The sequence below is a fragment of the Pleurodeles waltl genome, chromosome 8 (genome assembly GCF_031143425.1).
Source record: "Pleurodeles waltl isolate 20211129_DDA chromosome 8, aPleWal1.hap1.20221129, whole genome shotgun sequence".
Taxonomy (NCBI): domain Eukaryota; kingdom Metazoa; phylum Chordata; class Amphibia; order Caudata; family Salamandridae; genus Pleurodeles; species Pleurodeles waltl.
Window position 1 is genome coordinate 1,176,814,299 of NC_090447.1, and position 21,796 is coordinate 1,176,836,094.

The following is a 21,796-nucleotide window of genomic DNA, read 5'->3' on the forward strand; positions in this document are numbered from 1 at the left end:
TTGTTCCAGATTTTAAGAAATATTATTATGCAGTGCAGTTGCAATATGTTGTAATTTGGCTCACAAGAGATGATACTGATTCAATTGATAAAAGTGCTGACAGGACCAGTAAAATTAGATCATATAAATCATCTTCCTAGTGGTAAGGTTAAAGTGTTGTCTCCCCACATCTGTGCAACACTATGTACCAGGGTCCCTAGGTTAACTGTATAAATTACATATATGTTACTAAACTAGTTATTTGGAAGACAGTCAAGTCCCAATGTGCCTCAATTCAGGGCTTATTCACCTCAGAGGATAGGCCAACATATACTAGAAAATGCTTATAAGAAAAATTGTAAGAGATCTTCCCTTCTTGGGGAAACCTGAAATACTGAAATGGGGAGCTCACTAGACGAAGTGGATAAGCTGGATCACTGACACAATAAAATGGTAAACAATATTGCTGAATGAATACTATGTCAAAAATATTGTTTACCACAATATCGTGCTCCTATGTACTTAAGTATAAAAATATTGAAATAAAATTACTGTTGACAGTAATATCGTCCACAAATTTACAAAAATATGCATATCTAATATAACTAGAGGTTAAAGTTGTAAATGATAAATATTTTAATATATACATTTAATCTAATGGAAATTAAATATATTCCACTATTATGTGATACAATAGATAAATATCTACACACACACACATATATATATGTGTTTGTATTTATATAAACATATATACATATTTATATATGCATATATATATATATATATATGTAATATTTAATATAAACATGTATTTTACATTTTATTATTATTTTTATTTTTTTATTAAAATGTAAATAAATATATATATATATATCTGTAATATAATTATTACAAATGTTTATTTTACATGATATATTTTTTAAAAATATTTTACATTCATTAATATGAAAACATAAATGGATATATTCATATTAATACATTTAAAATATTCCTAAAATTAATATAATGTAAAACAAATATTTGTTTAAATTATGTGAATATATTCATATTAATTGCATATATATATATATATATATATATATATTCATCGAAAAAACAAACGCTCGTTCCGGGCTCGGGTGGCCCAAGAGGGGTGGTGCGATACCCGGCAGGACCAAGCCGGTAATTAAAATAATCCATAACAAAACGCTAGTTATCGCACGCTCAGGACTTCAGGAAGAAAAAGACTTTAATCACAACACGTTTCGGCTGTGACGGCAGCCTTGATCACGTGAGTTACACCGCCAATCAGAAACAGTTAAATATCGTCAATTCAGTAGCATAAAAACAGGACAAAAACACGGAATCTATATACACATAAATGAGCATCACATAATTTCGATTCAAATGTATAATACATCCATAATTAAGAAATTCATTTCTTAAAAGATCATCATTTATGAAAACATCATTTATGACACAGATTTAACCCCGATATCCATTTGATAACATAAAGGAGAAAAGGGGGCAAGAAGGGGGAAAGACCATGTATAGAACGTGGTGTACATCCAATACTATATTCTGTAAGGGCGACATATACATTTTTTTTTAAATTTTGATAAAATATCATATTTTAGATGCATATTCATTACCCAAATCAAACTTTAATGTTACTCCTATCCAAAATATACATAATACACCCCAATTCTTTATCCCAAACATGACAGAATCAACTCTAACCGAAACACTGTCTTGACCTGTATTATGCAACATCATATTACATCTACTCAGAGCAGCGGTAAACTCATAAAAAAAAGTACACATAAAAAAATATATAATAGATGTGCAAAGGAATTTTCTTATCTGTGTGTCCATCACCAAATACACCATGTGAAAAACTAAATGGACGAAAAAAGGGGTGTTGATAGACGGATTCAAATATTCTCCATTTGACCCCCAACATCCTAAAAAATACATAAATTAAGCACATGAATAAAAAGCTATATTATAGTTGAACAACCTCCCAACCTAAAATGATATCAATCTTAATAAAACCTATTGAAACTCGCTACACCTCCAATAATACCATAATTAAATAAATACTCATATAATATCGTCCCACCTCCTACTAATTCTCATATAGGTGTGTTTTAAGTTCTTCACCCGTATTCAAACCTTTTGGGATCTTGGTTTCCAATTCTAAAATATTTCTAGACTCTTTTTTACGCAGGTCCAATTCTCTATTGCCACCTCTATGATACGGTGGCACATGTTCAATGTCAAAGTATGACAGCTGAGCACAATCCGAATTATGTTCTTCTTCAAAGTGTCTAGCTACAGGATAATGAACATCTTTCAGTGTAATAGCTCGCATATGTTCCAAAATAAGTTTTTTTACACTATGTTTTGTGCTACCCACATACCACCTCTGACAAGGACATTCAAGTATACAAATAGTAAAAGGAGTACTACATGTAAGAAATTGATTAATCTTCCTAATACTTCCAGGTCTGCATGTGGCATATTCCTTGTGCATAGTACTATTGCGACATGCCTTACAATGTCCACAGGGAAAAAATCCCAGTAAGTTATGTTTTCTCATTTGGAAAATGGTCGTGATATCATTAGATCTTAAGATATCACGAAAAATCCGCTGTCTTCTGTATGAAATCTGAGGTCTTTTTTTAATTAAATTCCCAATAGTCGGGTCCCTCTTCAAAATATTCCAATTTTTTTAAATAATCTTTTTAATCTGTGTAGTATCTTCATTGTAAATCATAATCAATCTAATCTCATCCATGTCATCTTCCTTTGTTTTCATTGCATTATCAAATAAGGTATCTACTCTCTTAACTCCCTTGATTCTTTCCATAGCTCTCTTGATCACCCAATCGGGATATCCCCGTTGTTTAAATCTCAAAATCATATCCTTTTGCTCCCTTTCAAAAGCTTCATCCATATTACTAATTCTTTTGGCCCTCAATAGTTCTCCATAAGGGATGCTCCACTTCAAACTATCTGGATGTCCACTCGAAGCATGTAATAAACTGTTGCCTGCCGTGGTTTTACGGAAAAGTTCTGTATTCATTTTATTATCATTGATCTTAACATTAGTATCCAAAAATTCTATTGATGACCTACTTATATTGTATGTTAACCTGATATTTAAATCATTGTTCTTCAATTTGGCAATACACTTAGTAGCCTCACCCTCAGTCCCTTGTCAAATAATAAATAGATCATCGATATAACGAAGGCACAAAACAGCCTGGTTAATTTCTGGATATCTAACTTCCTCTTTGAAAATCTCCTCTTCCCACCAACCCAAAAATAGGCAGACAAAACTGGGAGCAAAGCAAGTTCCCATCGCAGTTCCGAGAATTTGTTTGTACAATGTGCCATTAAACAGAAAGATGTTATTTGTAAGACAATATCTAATCATATCAGTGTGTGCTGAGTACTTTAATGACCTTGCATGCAAGAAATACTTAAATGCTTGTATAACTTTATCGTGATCAATGATAATATAGAGGGAATTAACATCCAATGTTAGTAATATAAAATCATCTTCCCAGTGGATACCTTCCAACTTTCCTAAAAAATCTTTTGTGTCACGAACATATGATGGTAAATTTACTACAAATTCCCTCAAAAAAAAAGTCAACATATTTTGAAACATTCTCCAATGCGCTGTCACATGAAGATACTATTGGTCTCCCCGGTGGGTGGTTTCTATCTTTACGAATCTTAGGAAGGATATATAGAACCAGTAATTTGGGAAAATCTTTTTTAAGAAAACAATACGCTTTACTTTTTACCCCCGCATTTCCTACCTTACCGGCTTCATATATGTTAGCAGCACCTACAGGTGGCTCCGAGCCCCACCTTTTCATCTCACTTCCTAGGACGCCCATTACGCCACACATTCCCTACTGCATTTCACCGCTTCCACTGGCACTGGCGCCCGCTCTACCTTTACTTCCCACGCTTATACATTAACGTTCTTGCCCCGAGCCTCATGCGACTTATGATTGCACGTAGTTCACTGTTATTAACTCCAGCCTTGCAACTCCGGCCTTCCAGCTCTCACCACACTGATTGTCCTTTATTACCCGCCATTATCTGTGTCTTCCACGTACGTATTCACTTCTGTACGTGCTTTTCCTTCACCTGCTCAACAACCGTTGGCTTCTTACTCACCTGCATGCCCATCTCGTCTTTCCACTCTCACCATCATTCATGTTTCTGTTAGAACTATCTATGGCACCTTTCTTTTTTCACCCACACTCTACCATTCATGACAACAATTTTTGCTACATTCGTGCCTTTCACTTTTTTAGGACTTACCACAGTCCACGTCTCTCCCTTAACGTGGTGCTGTACACTGATTACTGCCAGTTTACCCCCCCCCGGGACACTTTTCCTGTTACCAACGGATCTTCCGACAACTTGGATTTACACTTGATATCAGTACTTACAGGTACCTTTGTTCTTAGGTTACCCCTTCACTTTCTTATCACTTACCTCATGGCGACCAGCATTTACTTATTTATTCTTTCTATGTTTCCCAACCTCAGCTTTCCCCGATACGTCTTATACGTACTCCTGGGAATTATCGCTCATTTCTACAGCCATTTTTAGGTTGGCGTTTCTTCCTTTTACTCTGTACTTACCCTTTTCTACCTACTGTCTGACCACCGTTCTCTACCTCTGCGGCTTACTACTGTACTCACTCCTGGTTCCGACTACTCTTATCTGGGGTCTTACATTTGTTCTATACTTTATAGGTCACCTTGGTCTCCACTTGCTATTTCTCATCAGTCTTTGATACCATGACACATTTGACTAGGGGTTTTTTGATTCACCTTTTCACACGTGTGTAGTTTGCCATGTCTCTTTACACTAATACACTGTTGTATCCCTCTCTTGAATACCTCTGTTCCAGTATACGTGTATATCTCATAAAAGCGATTACTACATGTATTTTCAGCCTTGATAAAGTCACAAGTGTGACGAAACACGTGTCGGCTGTATCTATTGGGATTGTACTGGCTGGACCTTTTGGATGTAACTGTGAAGTCATGACTACAGTCCAATTAAATGATCTACTGGAACTCAACAAAGGACTTTGCCTTACTTATTACTGGATTTCCGACATGCAATGTGCATATTTATTATAATTGAGCAATACGTTATATGAGTGCAGTGGTTTTCTTTGTTCATTTCATGTTGTGTATTTGATACACTTTACAGTGCCTGTTGGTAGTGGGGCACCTGACCACATACACCAAAATTTTTCCCATACTATACTTTTTACCACTGGGTCAACGTTCTTGATGTGCAAAAGATACCATTCACCACCTCCCTTTGTGCTATCTTCAATACCATGGTAACATTGCACAATCAGCAAACCTACCACTTAAGATTGTCCAAGGTCTCTACTTACAGTGACACAAAACCTTTGGATGTAGATTGCACACTTCAATCAATAACAATGTACTCTATTAATCAGCAGGTCGAGCTGGCATAGCACCTGGCCAGGGATTGTCCACTGGCAAGACTCCCAACCCACCTCTGGATGAAGCCCTCAGTGATGATGACACTCCTGGGCATGTGGACATGGATGATGGCCTTGGCCAACCTGGGCAGCCTGGTCAGATGGCAACAGTTAGTCTCACTTTGCCCACAACAGCATCTCCCACCCTAGTTGCTTCTACGTCACAGCCAACAATGCCCCCCCCCCCAAACCTTTGTACCAAGCACACTTGCTACCATCTTGTGCCCCCTAGTCCTGGACCTTGAGGAGCTAATCTACAATCCTGACACTGAGGGTCCAGGACCCAACTGGAGAGGGCACCTTGTGCCAAGGGCACAGGCTCGTGGGGGTAGGGTCCATGGGAGGGATGGAGTGGGCTGGCAGAGTGAGGCCTCTGGGGCCACTCAAGGCCAGGATACCATCAGCCAAGTCTTGGGGGGGTCTAGTATGAGTCCCAAGGCATGATGGGCAAGGTGCTAACCAAATTCCAGTAAATCAAGCACTGAAGAAGGATAGGAACCAACAAATGAAGGACCATAATTCTCCCATGGGCACCCTAACAGAGGTGCTGAGGGACATCCGTACAACCCTGAGTCGGGCTTCTGCACAACCATCTACCCACTTCTACTGACCAACTACATCAAACCCAAGTACATCTGTGGCAGCCACAGGAATGGAGGTCCTACTAGAGGAACAACCCCCCTCACTCACCCCTGCCTCTGCAGCAGCTGAACCCATCCCTACCCTCGTAAGTGAGGATGTCCATGTAAAAATCCAGGAGGTGCAGATGGCAAGGCACCTACCACTGCCAGCAAGAAGAAACCTCATCCTTAATGTTCTCCTTTATGTGTCACACCCACTCTGTGACTGATCCTGAACCCCATTCCTCTTTTGATGCAAGGAGTAATCATGACTTTGGACGTTTGATGTGTGGCATCTACTCCTATGATTTAATTCACCATGACTGACCCCTTCACTTTTCATTTACATTACTTTTGCCACAAGTTTGTTTTCACCCTTAGCACTGTAATAAATTCACTAGTCACAAACTCATTGTCTGCTGTCTTAAATGTCATAGTTAGCAATGTAGATATGTAAGAACATGTGAACCATACATTGAAAAAACAATCTTCTTGTGAAGACAGGAATATATTTGCATGTACACAGTGTCCAGCTCAGGATTACAATCATTCTGCACAAACACATACATGCAAGTGTTTTGTCAAATAAGTAATTGTATTACATTGTTCAGCTCATAGACTGTTAAAATGTCTGAAACATGGCAAAGCATACATAATTGAATCATACTGTGTAAGTGATCAAATTTACAGGTACAAAGCCCCTGAACATTGAAGGAATGACATATCAGACATTGTCCTGTAGAATAGGAAAAATGATTATGGTTGATGTCATCAGCTGGTGCTATATCGCCTACCTCTCAAAAGGAATCCCACATTATATAATGCAAGATCCAGATAGATGGCAGTTCAACAGTTCCTGATCACAGGGTCATAAAATCCAGTTCTTCTGCATCTGGTCGTATGAGGCAAACAAATGCCAGTGATGTGTCACAGGCACTTTGACCTACAATGATAAAACACATCACTGCCCTCTATGCCAACACCACCCAGAAGAACCTGAAGAAACTACAAAACATCCAAAATGCTTCCACCAGACTCATCCCAATCGTTCCCCACTGCAAACACATAACCAATCACTTAAGAGACCTCCACTGGCTTCCTATCGAGAGAAGAATGAACTTAAAATTCCTCGTGTCCACGCATACAAGGTCCTCAACCTCCTAGGATCCACCTACCTCAACCACCATATCACCTTCTACTCCCCCACCAGACCTCTCCAATCTGCTCAACAGGCACTAGCCACTGTACTGCCCGCATATGGAAGACCTCGGCTTCCAGAAGATCCTTTGCCTACCTCACATCAAAGCGCTAGAACACTCTAGCCCTGCACCTCAGACAGTCACCATCATTACCTCAATTCAGGAAGGACCTTAAAACCTGGCTCTTCAACTAAAGCAAAGAGCACAAACCCCCTCAGCACCCTGAGACCCTTACAGGTAAGTAGTCGCACTCTATGAATCCTGATTTGATATTGATTTGACAGCTACATACAGTTCATCCAAAAGAGAGTTTACCCAATGTTAAGGGAAACTAACATCAATTCAGCCTCAAACTATATATTTTCTGACCACGTGATGACACACCTGATGCATCAGGGCCACCACATGACAAGAAACAAGTCCAATGGAGTCTCCTAACCTTCCATCCTATCACTGTGCAAGCTGTCTTGGCACAGGTCTTTTACACCCAAAGTCTGTGACATGCAATCCCAGGAACAATCCATGTCTACTTCATGTCCCAGCAGCATCATATAGCTGCCAATGTCACAGAAACTTCCCAATGAAGATGTCATGGTGAAGGTACCTGAACGAACACAAAAACAAGGAGTATAGTTATGGAACTATACATATGACACAATTCACATAGCAACCATCTGGAGAATGTAGTCCATGTTATAAGTCTCACACAAACAAAGCAACATCTCCAAAATGCGATTGTGTCAACAGCTTCCTCATCAGACACAGTTTGCCAATATTTGCCAGAGCTTCAGTTTCCTAACATTTCAATTTTACTCCTCACATCATCACAACAAGAGCTGTTTGTACAGTCAAAGTAATAACATCTCATGACACACGTTCACTCATGAGAAGAAGCTGTTGATGAGATTTTGTCGCAAGTCTGCTCCTTCCTCTTCACCACTATCATCTTTATTTGGCATTTCAGGATTCTCACCCAGTGGCAACTTAAGCTCCACTTCCTCTGGGATGTAAGGGATATTCCATTGCAGGGACGATGTTATGGAGCATGCAACAAGCCACTGTGATTTGACACACCTTCCTGGGTGATTAGAGGAGGGCTCCCCCAGTCTTGTCCAGAGAGTGAAATCTGACCTTCAGGAGCCCAAAAGCCCACTCCACTGGCTGTCATGTTCTTCCATGGACTTCATTGAAGCGGACTTCCCCTGGTGTAATTGGATTCCTCAGGGGTGTTAAAAACCAAGGTTGGTTGGGATATGCTGAGTCTCCTGTTTTGTAATAAGACGTAAGTGCTACAATGAGTCACACACTTCCTGATTGTAGCACCTGACTTTGCACACACAAGATCAGGACAGATGTAACTACCAACAAGCCAGACCCTCTGCAGTTGCAGCTGTGACATCAGCTGGGATATGGTGCTGTTCCGCATTACATGAGCTGAACTTGGAAACCGGGCCCAGATGTTGGAAATGTACAAATCTGACAAGAAGATAACTTGCACGTTGGTAGAATGGAGGTGCTTCCTGTTTTAATAGACTTGTTCACTGGCTTACGGTCGCACCAATGAACATGTGGGAGGTGACCAAATACATAGAAGTCAACCTTCACATTAACTAAATCCTCACGTCTGAGGAACCTGATATAGCTGTCAATGTGTTTCATAATAGCTTGTAGCATATCGTTTAAAACACTACTGAAATAGGTTGTGACATACCGCCAGATATAGCCACTGTATATTGAAAGGACTGTGTGGCCAGGAAGTGTAATGATTCCATGAGTCTCACAATGTTGGTATACATGTCGGATTAGTGTTTTCACGCATGAGATCTGGCTCCAACTGGCGATATAAAACTTTGATTGCCTATTCAGATGGAACTGCTTTATTATGTCACGTTCATCTATGGTCTGAAGATTTGGAAATGGATGGTAGACAGGAGGTTGTCGCCTCCCACCTCTCCCAGGGTACCTATTTGTGGAATCAAATGAGTTGGAGCATTAGTCACTGTGTCCAGACCCATCTATCCGATGAATAAGACCAAAGTCATGTGACAAAACATTACGGACTGGAAATACATTATATCCATTACACATCAAAACTGTCTGCTACTCAAGGTCCAGCTATGATCCCCATGGCTGTCTAGACAAGAGTCTACAACATATATGTGTACATAACACATCTATCTGCTCCTTCTATTCCCCTTGGAATTGTAAAGTATGCTCCGACTACCAAAAATACAGTCACCGGTGGCTACAGTGCACTGCGGTTATATGGCATCTGTGGCCAGCAACGCACTAAACTGATGATTGTGTAGGAGAATCTACATATCATGGGAGCTTTACATATGTTGAGATTATACTACACATTTATAGATGTTGTGATGCATTTCACAGTCACCAAAACTGCAGTTTCAACTGCCAAAATGGCAGATGCCTGACCTTGTTCATTGGACTTTAGGAACCTCCTATCACCAGAGGAAGTCGACTGCACAGTGGGCGGTTACAACCGTGGCAGACACAGCCATAGGCTAAAGTTGTTGACGGTGACGTTCGCGGTCCAATGGCTGTGCCCGTCAATGGTGATGATCGAGTATGTGGCGTACATGTACGCCACGGTTTGGAAAATAACTCACTTGCCTTCTGGCACTACTGCCATCAACACCTCCACCACTTGAGCTGCTGTGTGCTGCCTCTGGGAGCAATCATGCCAGGCCAAGCAGGTGAAAGGACCCCTGCTTTCTCTCCAGAGGAGCTGGAGAGGCTCTGGGAAGAGGTCCTTCACCTCATTGGCATATGTGACTCTGTTCAATACTACCCTTTCTTTCCTCCCAGGCTACTATGTGTCTCTGAGTCCCAGTGAATTATCTGGGTTCCTGTTGTCCCAATCTGTGGTCCATACATAGGATGGTGCAGGCCCTTGGGGGCAGAGCGTCCACTATCGCGAAAGGTGGGAAGACCTGAGATGCTGGGCTCGGAAATAAATCATGGAGGTCTAGCTGAGGCTCCTAACAAGGGCGGGGCACATGCAGGACCCTGAACCCCCTGATGGCCCGCATACTAGTGGTGGCCTATCCTGAGCCTGATGGGCGTTTGAGGAAAGCACAGCAGCTAGAAGGGAGTGTGTCCTGGGCAGATTTCTACCTGTTACATTGCCAGGTTGATGTGTTAGAGGCAGGCATCTCCTCATGAATATTGGGGATGACCCGTGTGCAATATACATAATGAGTTATTGTTTGTGTAGGTATGGTAGTTGGTGCCTGGTAATGTGCCTTGCCTATTGCCTAGTGACCAGGAACAGAGTACAGTCCACTACCAATATACTCTCTTGGACAGACACCCATCTGAGTACAATGGTCAATCATCTCATGTTGTTTCATGTTGTGGGTATCATTTGTACCAAACAGTCCACTTTTGTCAGTGTGTCAGCCCCAACATCAAACAACAGGAGGTAATAGATCACTGTACTCAGCCATATGCCTGCTCAAGAGAGTATTTTGGCATCTGGACCAAACGGGCCACTTGTCTTCAGTGTGTCAAGAGTGCTGGTGTCTCAGTACTGTCTCTCATGAAATGGTGGCCATCATGCATGTGACATCACATACATTGTCCTGTGGGTGCAGTCACTGAGCAACACATTCCGTCGGTAAGTAGGGAATGTAGTCACATGATTTGGGTAACATCACTGTTGGCATCAGTATTTGTGCCTACATGTTAGGATGTGTACCTTGCACTTTAGCAGTATCATTTCCACAACTGTATCATACATGATCTAACTGTCTTCACGGGATGATGTCTGAATCCATCACATATCTGTGCATTCCAAAATATCCTAGAAAATAGTTTTATACGATTGGTATACAGTTCATGTGGTACCACAGACAGGAGTGTGTTGACATTCTTTGTTGCACCACACATACCCTAATCCATTACTCCATGTCATTTATCATGAACAATTGCAGAAGCAATGAAGGACATTGCAGGTAGACCTAGAATAATTACTCACTATGTGCATTTCCATGCCACTGATGTTGAATCACTTGGCTAAGTGCTTTGCACATGTTAATTGGTGAAGGTTCATTACCTGACTGTTGACATGCATCAGGGAGTGACATGTAGAAATGTTGGAATCATGTGTGAGTGTGTACACTCAGTAAACCAATGGAATCTGTGGTTGCATGACAAAAAGGTACAGTGACGTGCCATCCCATTGAGAAACATGTTAAAGGCCCTCTTCAGATATTGGTGATTCCTTGAGCCACAACAACATTCAATGGAGTATTGCCTTTTAGTTGTGTAATGTTAGAAGGGTGTACCAATTGAGACAGGTGATTTCCCTAGGCCTAGCTGATTCATTGTGCTACGGATATTTGTAGACAAATCTCCCAGACATTTTGACCAGACTGTCTCCAGTGTACCTTTCAGTGAAAGATGTGTTATTTAGCACAGCAACATTAGTACAACTTCAATGAGACTATTTAGACAATGGACATATTGTGAAGTTACCACTGGTGAGTTTTTGCAGTGTGACATGGGTGTTGTCACCTTCTTCCAGCTACTGTAATTCTTACTGTAACATGGCTGGATTATTCACACATCATTTCATTATTATGTGGTATTCTGTATATGTACATTTTCTGATTGAGGGACCTTGTGTGGAATCTGTGAGAATGAACTTGGAATTGCCATAATAGTTAATGCCAACAGGTTACTGTGGGGTGCTACAAGAGCCAAACCATTCAAGGTGACACGGTCTCCTACTTGATCCATGGGTATTGTGATTAGACAACTGCACTCATACAATTGAAGTTTTCTGTGATTCTGATTTTCCTGTGTGCAAATGTTTACAGTTCATGTAGCATGCATGCATGTGGTGTTGCAAATGTTGGAGGACCTTTGGAGGACCTTGTGGCTGGGAGCTACTGTACATTATGCTAATGTTTTGTAATCAAAGCTGTCGTTTAAGTGTGTTCAGCCACAAGGAATGACCATATTTGTATTTGGCATTTCAGCATCATCACAGGCAAACGGAGGGGACAGGGTCGATATCAGCGGGAAAGCAGCTGGCCACAGTATCTTTGGTCAAGAAATATCAGACATGGAGGGTTCCAGTGCCCCAGAGGGTGAGGGGAGTGCCACGGCGGACACTGTCTCAACGTCATGTTCTTCTGAGTTGACCTCCAGTGGATACTCCCTAGTGGTGGTGGACCTACACCTGTTTCATCCTTGTTTGCCACCCCCAGTTCTATCTTTACTCTCCATGTTGCTCCCTGCCCAGTTGCCCAGGCCCGTTCCCTCAAGAGGGTAGCCATCTCCTTCGTGCCAGGCACCTCACCCTCTGCCCTTTTTACCCCTGCTGCCCTGAGTGAGGATGCTATTGACCTCCTGAGGAGCATCTCTGTGGGTCAGAGTGCCATTCTGCATGCCATCCAGGTTCAGGGAAGCCAGCTCCAACAGATGGTTGGGTACCTGTAAGGCATTCACAGTGCTATGTCTGGCCTACAGAGATCTTTTCAGGATCTGGCCTTCCACCCCCACAGTCCTTCCCACCACATTCCACTTCGCCATCCAATTTCCTTATTTCCATATCTGTCCCAAGCACACTCACACATATGCATGCACAAACCTCAACAGCCACAAGCAGCACACAGAAATACAAACACAAAAAGACACACAAGCATTCAACACTCACCCCACTCACAACCACCACCACATCCACCATACCCCCAGACACCACAGACACAGATCCACACAACACCACCACAGCCACACCCACAGACCAACACACCTATCACACCATACCCGCATACCCCAAGTAACACCCACAGACACAGCTACCACTCATTCCATACCCCCAGACACCACCCCAACACCTACAGACATAGGCACCACTCACACCATACCCCCAGCTACCACCCCAACACCCACAGATACAGCCACCACTCACCTCATACCTCCAGACACCACCCCAACACCCACAGACACAGCCACTACTCAGATCATATCCCCAGAAACTACCCCAATACCCACAGAAACAGCCATCATTTACCCCATTACACACACACCGCTCCAACACCCACAGCCACATCCACCACTCCCACCTTACACATTACATCCACATCACAGCCCACCAAGAGACGCAAACACCTACACTCACACATATAGACACCACCAAAACACAAACATGTTTCAGACATACACACACCAACACCAACAACACTTAAACCCACACTTGACACAAGCACGTCCTGAACCTCTCAACCTCTAATCCCTCCTGTACAGGCTACCCATTTTCCTAAAGAAAGTTTCATGTTTGGCCTTGCCCTTACCCCTATGAATCCTTGCTCCCAAAGCAAATAGGACCCTGCCCACACCCGAACCCATCCCTTCCATGTCCAAACCCTCCTCTGTGACACCTGCACTCCCCCAGACCCAGCCCTACCCCAAACAAACCCAAAAAGAAGCCCACCCCTCCCAAAGTGATGTCCACCCCTCCCAAGACCAAATCCATCCATTCGAAACCCAACACCACCCCACCCAAGGGTGATCTTTGAGGTACCTGAAATGCCCATTGGATGTCCCTTCCTGTGGAGGTTCCTGTGTCAGTGATCTGTGAGGAAAAGTGTGGGGCACAGCAGTGTGCTCTGCACATTTGGTATAAGGACTGGCCATTCCCCTTTTCTCCATTTTGTGACTGTTAAAAATAAACATCAGTTGGTTGTTTTGCTACATGTTGGTCCTGTCATTACTTTTCTACCTTTTTAATGTTGATGAATGGTGATGTGTGACTACAGCTGTGTTTGTTTCACCCTGATTGATGATCCATTAGAAGTGGTTGGTAAGATCTGACTTTGGATCCTGTGATGGAGTTACCCAGGACAAGGTGAAATGTTCGATGGATGAATGTGTGGGATATAATCCAATTGGGGTGGCATTGCATTGGGTGATGTTTCATATGATAAGTATTTCATCTTTGCACATGTCAACATCTGTTGGGTTACATTTCTCACCCTGATATTCATCAAGCCACAGTTCCTGTGCAAGTAGTGGTTTTGAGACATGTGCAAAGGAAAATGTGTCCCAGGGCAGTAGCCTTCCTGTGGTCCCCCCGATGCCGTCATAACTGTTCTGCAGAGATTGTTTACATTGTGATCTTTGGATGTTTGTCACACAAATTATTCTGCATCCCATTTACTTTGCATTCTCTTGCAATATTGCTGATTTGTGTGAGTCCATTACAAGGATTTTGTAAGGAAGGTGTGTCTGGGTTCAATGACACATCCATATAGATATATATGTTATGTCACGACAGGCCATGGTATATAAACAATGTGAGGGTGTCACTTCAATTTTTAGGTGTGATATTGATGAGGATTTGCTGTTATGTGACCCAATGTTATGAACACATGACTATCCCTGAAACTGGGATGCACACACATATCAAGTTTTGTAGAGTGTGGCGGTGCAGTGATCTGGCCAAAGGGGAAGTCATGGCCCTGTGATTGGGATATACGTTGTGTAACATTTCAAAAGGGTGCACAGAAAATATATTTGGGCCACGAGCACAGCCCACATACCAGGTTGATGGCGGCTCATCAGTTTGCTGTGGAGTCAGAAGAAATGAGTAAGTGTTTGGCTTACAGGTGGTTGCATCAATGACGGCATCGATTTTGTGTACCATCAAGCAGCACAGACAGTGGCAGGATGTGTAGGATTGGTTCCATGGTGTCAAAGGATGTGTGACACTGTCTACATGTAAGTTTTTGCCTTTTATGCCTCTGTTTCCACCAGCTCAGATGTGGTGATTGGATCACCACAGTCACAACAGCGGAAAGCAACATCATAATTGGTCTGGCAGAACTCTGGCAGTCCGCCCTCGACAGGCACATCGGCCTGTTTCGCTGCTGCTATGGTCTAGTGTTGCTGGTGGTGTTGGCACTACTGTGGCGGTCTTTCATCTATGCAACTGCATGTATTGTAATACGGCGGTCGGACTGCCAACACAGCGGTGGTCAAACCTCCGCCACCATGGCGATCCCCAGACTGCTTAATCAGACCCTTAGTCACCTGTCCTAAATTAGAAAAAATTATAATATAAGGAAGTAGGGTAGGGATACCCTGACCACCCCAGGCCCCAGGAGGGAGGGACCCGGAGGGACCACCCAGGCCAAAAAGAAGAAATAAAACTGCAAAAAATGCTCCAATCCCCCAGGACTCCTGTGGGATCGATAGAAAAAATGGCAGCTGGGTCACATTTAATAACCTTATGCCACAGGGAGCCCGCCCTGAACTGTGTTCATAAAGGGACGAGAGGCTGCATGACCCCCCCTCTCCGAACCTCCATAGGCCCTGGGGAGCCTCACCCAGGGTCAAAATGTGTTTATATGGGAGAAGGGCCATGTAGCGCCCCCTCCTGAGCATCCAGAACCCCCGAGCCTACTCCCAGGGCTGAAATGTCTTTTTACTTTTTATGGGGGGGATGTGTGACTCCTCCTTCCCAAGCCATACAAAGCCCTGGGGAGCCCAACCCCGGGGCCGATTTCTTTCAGGGAGGTGAGCTGCACACCCCTCCTCCCTGAGCCATTAATGGCCTTGGGAACCCCATTCTCTGAGGCAGCCCCTCCTCTTTAATAAGCAAGGCCCTGGGGGATGAGGTCCCCAGGCCCAGGCCCTGTGACCATCACTCTGCCACACTATGTGCAGGGTGGAGTTGGCTGCTTTTTGGGGGGGAGTGGCCCCAGGGCTTGGCTGCAGGCCAGGCCTTGTGGCCAACCTCCCACCACTCACAGCCTAAATCTGTGTGCAGCGTGGTGTTGGCTGCATGCGGGGAGGGCTGGCCATGTGGCCAAACCCTTGCTGTGCATGACTGAAGGCTCTGCACAGTGTGAGGGTAGCTGCCTTTACAGGGGCTGGCCATAGGGTTCAGCCATAAACCAGGCATTGTGGCCAATTGAGTGTTGGCCACAGGCCAGGCCATGCGGCCAAGCCCCGACATGTGTAGCCAATGGCTGTTGGAGTTATGTATTATATTGTAATTAAATATTACTTTACATGAAAAAGACCCTCAAAGATTCATTGAGAAAGCCAAAAGTTAAAGTAACATTATAGTTAAGTGTGATAAAAAAAAGTTTTTATTTATTAAAAAATCTTAAAAATTCACTGATAAAAAACAGAGGCTAAAGAAAAGTTATAGTTAGGTGAATTTGTCAGTGACAACATTAATATATTGAACTATAAAAGCACAGAAAATCACCACTTAAGGTTTTCAGAGCTAATTATAACTGGCGCCGCAAACACGTACTGCTTATGACCTGACATGTGACATCATGCATGACTTGTTTTATGGCATCATTTATGACATCACTGATGACATCTTGTTGGGCTTCGGAGGGGTGAAATTTACTATTCTCACTCCAGCCTACACAACAGTAGGGAAAGTGTTGTAGCTTGGAGGGCTTAAATTTGCTATTCCAACTCAATGCAGCACAACTGTAGGAAAAGTATTGGGTTTCCGAGGGGTAAAATATATTATCCCCACTCCAAACAGTGCACAGCAGGGAAATTGTTGGATTTCGGATGGGTAAAATATTAGGCCTGGGCTGAAGTTGTGGAGTTTCACTCGGTGAAATTCCACGGAGTTACATAAAAACTCTGCATGATTCTGTGGAGTTCGTGAGTGGGTAGAGTTCGGGCATGTTGCACTGCTCGTGCTGATTTTTAGCACTGGGAGCTTGTTCCACACTGCAAAATCAGTGCGAACGGCACCACGTGGCTTGTCAGAGGGCCCTGGTTTTTTCTGCCACTGAGTAGATTTTCTACTCAAGGGGAAGTTTTCTCAATACAAATGGTCGTAATCTGCTGTGACCACCCACATTGAGAAATCTCGCTGGGAGGCATTCTAGCACCTGAAAATCATGCTAGAGGACACAAATTCTCACTTGTGCTAAACAAATTAATGTTGGTAAGCCATGCATCAGAAAATCTCCACCACACCACAGATAGTCGAGTTGGGCAAATCTCCACGAACTCCGCTGGTGGAGTGGAATTTTTCACCTACCCCCTATAAAATACACTATTTCCACTCCATACAGCACAGTAGTAGGGAAAGTATTGGACTTCAGTGGAGTAAAATGTACTATTCAAACTCCCGTCTCTGCACCAGTAGGGAAAGCGTTTGATTTGGGAGGAGTGAAATTTACTATTCCCACTGCTTCCAGTGTAACAGTAGGAAAAGTTTTGGACATATGAGGGGTAAAATGTACTATTTCCACTCCCGTCTATGCAACAGTAGGGAAAGTGTTGGATTTTGGAGGGGTGAATGTGAGAAAACAGGGCTGATTGCAGAGGCCCCCAACTTTTTGCCCCCATTTGCCACTTTTTGCTGGTGTTTTCCTGACTCTGATGGTGCCCTGGGTACTGCTAACCAGTCCCAGGGCCTGTGCTCTGTGTAAACTCAGTATGCAAATTAGGCTAATTATAATTGGCTAAGTCAACCTACCTATAAGTCCCTAGTATATGGTAGGGCATGTAGGTTTAGGGACCCCAGCATAGGTAGCACTGCTGACGTGCCCAGTGTCATTTTAAAGGCAGGCCTGCCTTGCTGGTTGCTTTTAAATTAAAGTTACATGCAAATTCGACTTTTGAATTAAAAGTAGTTCAAAAAGTCTTAAACTACCTTATTTTTACATATAAGTCACCCCTAAGGTGTGCCCAATGTGCCTGTAGGTCTGGGTGCCATGTAACTATAAGCAGGAGACCTTATAAAAATAGTTGTATAAGCCCTGGTGAGGTAAAACAGCCAAATTCGTTTTTCCCTCATTGTAGTGAATGGCCTCCAGAGGCTAGAATAGGGAGACTTTATTTTAATTTTAAAAGTCCCCTTAAGTAATAGATACAAAGAGTTTGGTATCAAATTAATTGTTATAATAAATCCCACAACTTCCAGTTGTTGGATTTAATATAACTTGTTCAGGTAAAGAGTTTTAAACTTTACCTGAAAAGTTGCCAACTTCAGCCCTGCAGTGTTTTTGCTGCTGTGCTCTGATTGGCCAGCCTCTGGCAGCCTGGCCAGGCTGCCTTGATGAGGTGTGAAGTGGCCTGGCTTCACACAAAGAGATGTGCCTGTGGGAGGAGATCTCCCCTCAGCAGATGGTGAGGCAGGAAGGGGGAGGGCTGCCAAACTGGACTTCAAAGGCAGAGAAGGACATTTGGAGCAACCCAGCAACACCCCCACATCCTGCAAACCCAGACAATTAGGTGCCCCCTTGATTAGATTAGGAGAGGGGTGTGTTTAGGATTCTTAGCAACACCAGTGGGTGGGCTCAGCCAGATGTAACCTCCAAAAATCACTTTCAGCCATGATGGATTTTTGAGGAATGTTGCTCCCTGGGATTTATTTTTGCCACACTTCCCAGGAAGTGGTCATCACAGGGGGAAGCACCCTGCACCTGATTGGAGAACCAAGACCCCCCCTGTTTTTCACCCAGGAGCAGGGATAAAACTGGCAGACCTGCACCCACACCGCAGTTCCCTACCAGATCCCTACCAGGAAGAACTACAGAAGAAGAAGGACTGCCCTGCTGGACCCCTGGCCTGCACCCTGCACTCTGAAGGACTGCACCAGTTGCACACTTGGGCTTCACCACAAGAAGGACTTTGCCTGGCTTCAACTGGCTCAAGGAGGTTCTCCCTGTTTGCTACAGGTGAATAATTGCTAACCAGAGTCCCTTGCACCAACTCCTGAAGAAATCAACCAGCTGACCACTGTCCAGTGGCCAAAAAGGAGTTCGCGCCAGGTGCATTCTGGGAGTTGTAGTCCACCCCCCCCCCAAGGATCATCTCAGAGCTTCTGGAACCTTGGGGGGAGCTGTGGACCCCAAAAGAATCTTAAAGGAACATCTGTGAGAAGATCCAGAAGTTTGGAGAAGTTTGGAGAACTTTTGGAAAAGAAAGCTCCATAGAGGGACCGACCCGCCGCGGCAACTCTAGCCGGCTTGCCTCAACCGCAACCCGGCCTGACTTGCAGGTTCGTCCCTGTGAAGAAAATCTCCAAAAAAGAGACTAAGTCAGAACGTAGGAAGTTGACCGGGACCTCCCAGCCAGCGTATCCGAGGAGGGCTCCAAGGACGCCGGATCAAGATCCAGGTTTGCCCCGGTCGAAGGATTTTCACCTCGAAAAAACGACTAAGTCTGAAGGTAAAAGTCTCCACCGAGGGTTCCCGCAATGCGTATACGAGGAAGAGTTCCAGGAGGTCGGATTGGACTGGCAGGTTCGTCCCGCTGAAGAAAATCTTCAGAAAAGCGACTAAGTCCGAAGGTAAACTTTTGACCGAGGCCTCCCGTGGGCTGTAGCCGAGCCGGGCTCCATCGCGGTCGGCCTTAAACTTTGACTTTGCCCCGGTCGAGGAGCGACCAGATGACCAGATTGGCGGTTTTTGTTTCTAGGCGCTCGAAAACAAAAATTCTTTACAAATTCATATCTCCGGTTCCCCTTATCCGATTTTATTTGTTTTTGTGTCATTTTAAAGCTAAAATTATAGGCGGTCATTCTGACCCTGGCGGTCAAAGACCGCCAGGGCGGAGGACCGCGGGAGCACCGCCGACAGGCCGGCGGTGCTCCAATGGGGATTCCGACCGCGGCGGTAAAGCCGCGGTCGGACCGGCACCACTGGCGGGCTCCCGCCAGTGTACCGCCGCCCCATTGAATCCTCCAAGGCGGCGCAGCTTGCTGAGCCGCCGAGGGGATTCCGACCCCCCTACCGCCATCCAGATCCCGGCGGTCCGACCGCCGGGATCCGGATGGCGGTAGGGGGGGTCGCGGGGCCCCTGGGGGCCCCTGCAGTGCCCATGCCACTGGCATGGGCATTGCAGGGGCCCCCGTAAGAGGGCCCCTAAATGTATTTCACTGTCTGCTGCGCAGACAGTGAAATACGCGACGGGTGCAACTGCACCCGTCGCACAGCTTCCACTCCGCCGGCTCGATTCCGAGCCGGCTTCATCGTGGAAGCCTCTTTCCCGCTGGGCTGTCGGGCGGTCTGAAGGCGACCGCCCGCCAGCCCAGCGGGAAAGTCAGAATTACCGCCGCGGTCTTTCGACCGCGGAACGTAACCTGACGGCGGGACTTTGGCGGGCGGCCTCCGCCTCCCGCCAAGGTCAGAATGAGGGCCATAATCTATTGTTATAAATTGGTGTTAGACTTTTAAACGGTTTCCTGTGTTTTATTTAATTACTGTTTTGTGATATTTGAATGCTTTACACTCTGGGCCTGATTCTAACTTTGGAGGACGGTGTTAAACCGTCCCAAAAGTGGCGGATATACCACCTACCGTATTACGAGTCCATTATATCCTATGGAACTCGTAATACGGTAGGTGGTATATCCGCCACTTTTGGGACGGTTTAACACCGTCCTCCATAGTTAGAATCAGGCCCTCTGTCTCCTAAGTTGAGCCTTGTCACTCGTTGCCAAGCTACCAAGGGTTGAGCGGGGTTTAATTTACTGAGACCTAACTGGACCTAAGTGGAGGTTAGTGGCCTATTGCTAAGTGTAGGTACTTACCTGCCCTTACCAATAACCCATTTTCCAACAGCAAATTTTACTATTCCCACTCAAAACAGGGCAACTGTAGGGAAAGTGTTAACTGCGAAGAGGTTAACTTTACTCTTCCTACTGCAGTCTAAGCAAGAATATGGAAAATAATTCACTTCAAACACTTGCATATGTCAGGAAACATAGGGGGTCATTCTGACCCTGGCGGTAGACTACCGCCAGGCCAACGACCGCGGATGCACCGCCAACAGGCTGACCAACATTCTGACCCGCCGGTTTCCCGCTGCCCTGGGGAATCCTCCATGGCGGCGCTGCAGGCAGCGCCGCCATGGGGATTCCGACCCTCTTACCGCCAACCTGGCTCTGGCGGTTTTGACCGCCAGAACCTGGCTGGCGGTAATGGGTGTCGCAGGGCCCCTGGGGGCCCCTGCAGTGCCCATGCCACTGGCATGGGCACTGCAGGGGCCCCCTAACAGGGCCCCACCAAGATTTTCAGTGTCGCACCCCTTCCTCTCCGCCGGCTCCATTCGGAGCCGGCATCCTCATGGAAGGGGGTTTCCCGCTGGGCTGGCGGGCGGCCTTCTGGTGGTCCCAGCGGGAAACTCAGAATTACCGCGGCGGTCTTTTGACCGCGCAGCGGTATTCTGACGGCGGTACTTTGGCGGGCGGCGGAATGTTGAAAAAATTTTAAACTCTTAATAAAAAATATGTTCACATAAAAATATGTATTAAAAAACTGAAATGATGAATACATTTACATTATTAATATTCAATAAAAAATAATCAATTAATAAATAAATGCTATTCAATTATTAATTATTTAACTTTCCACCCTGTACCCCTACAAACGTAGCAGCCTGCACCTACAATATAAGTAAATAAAATACCTAATACACAGATTACATATTTAAAATGAATT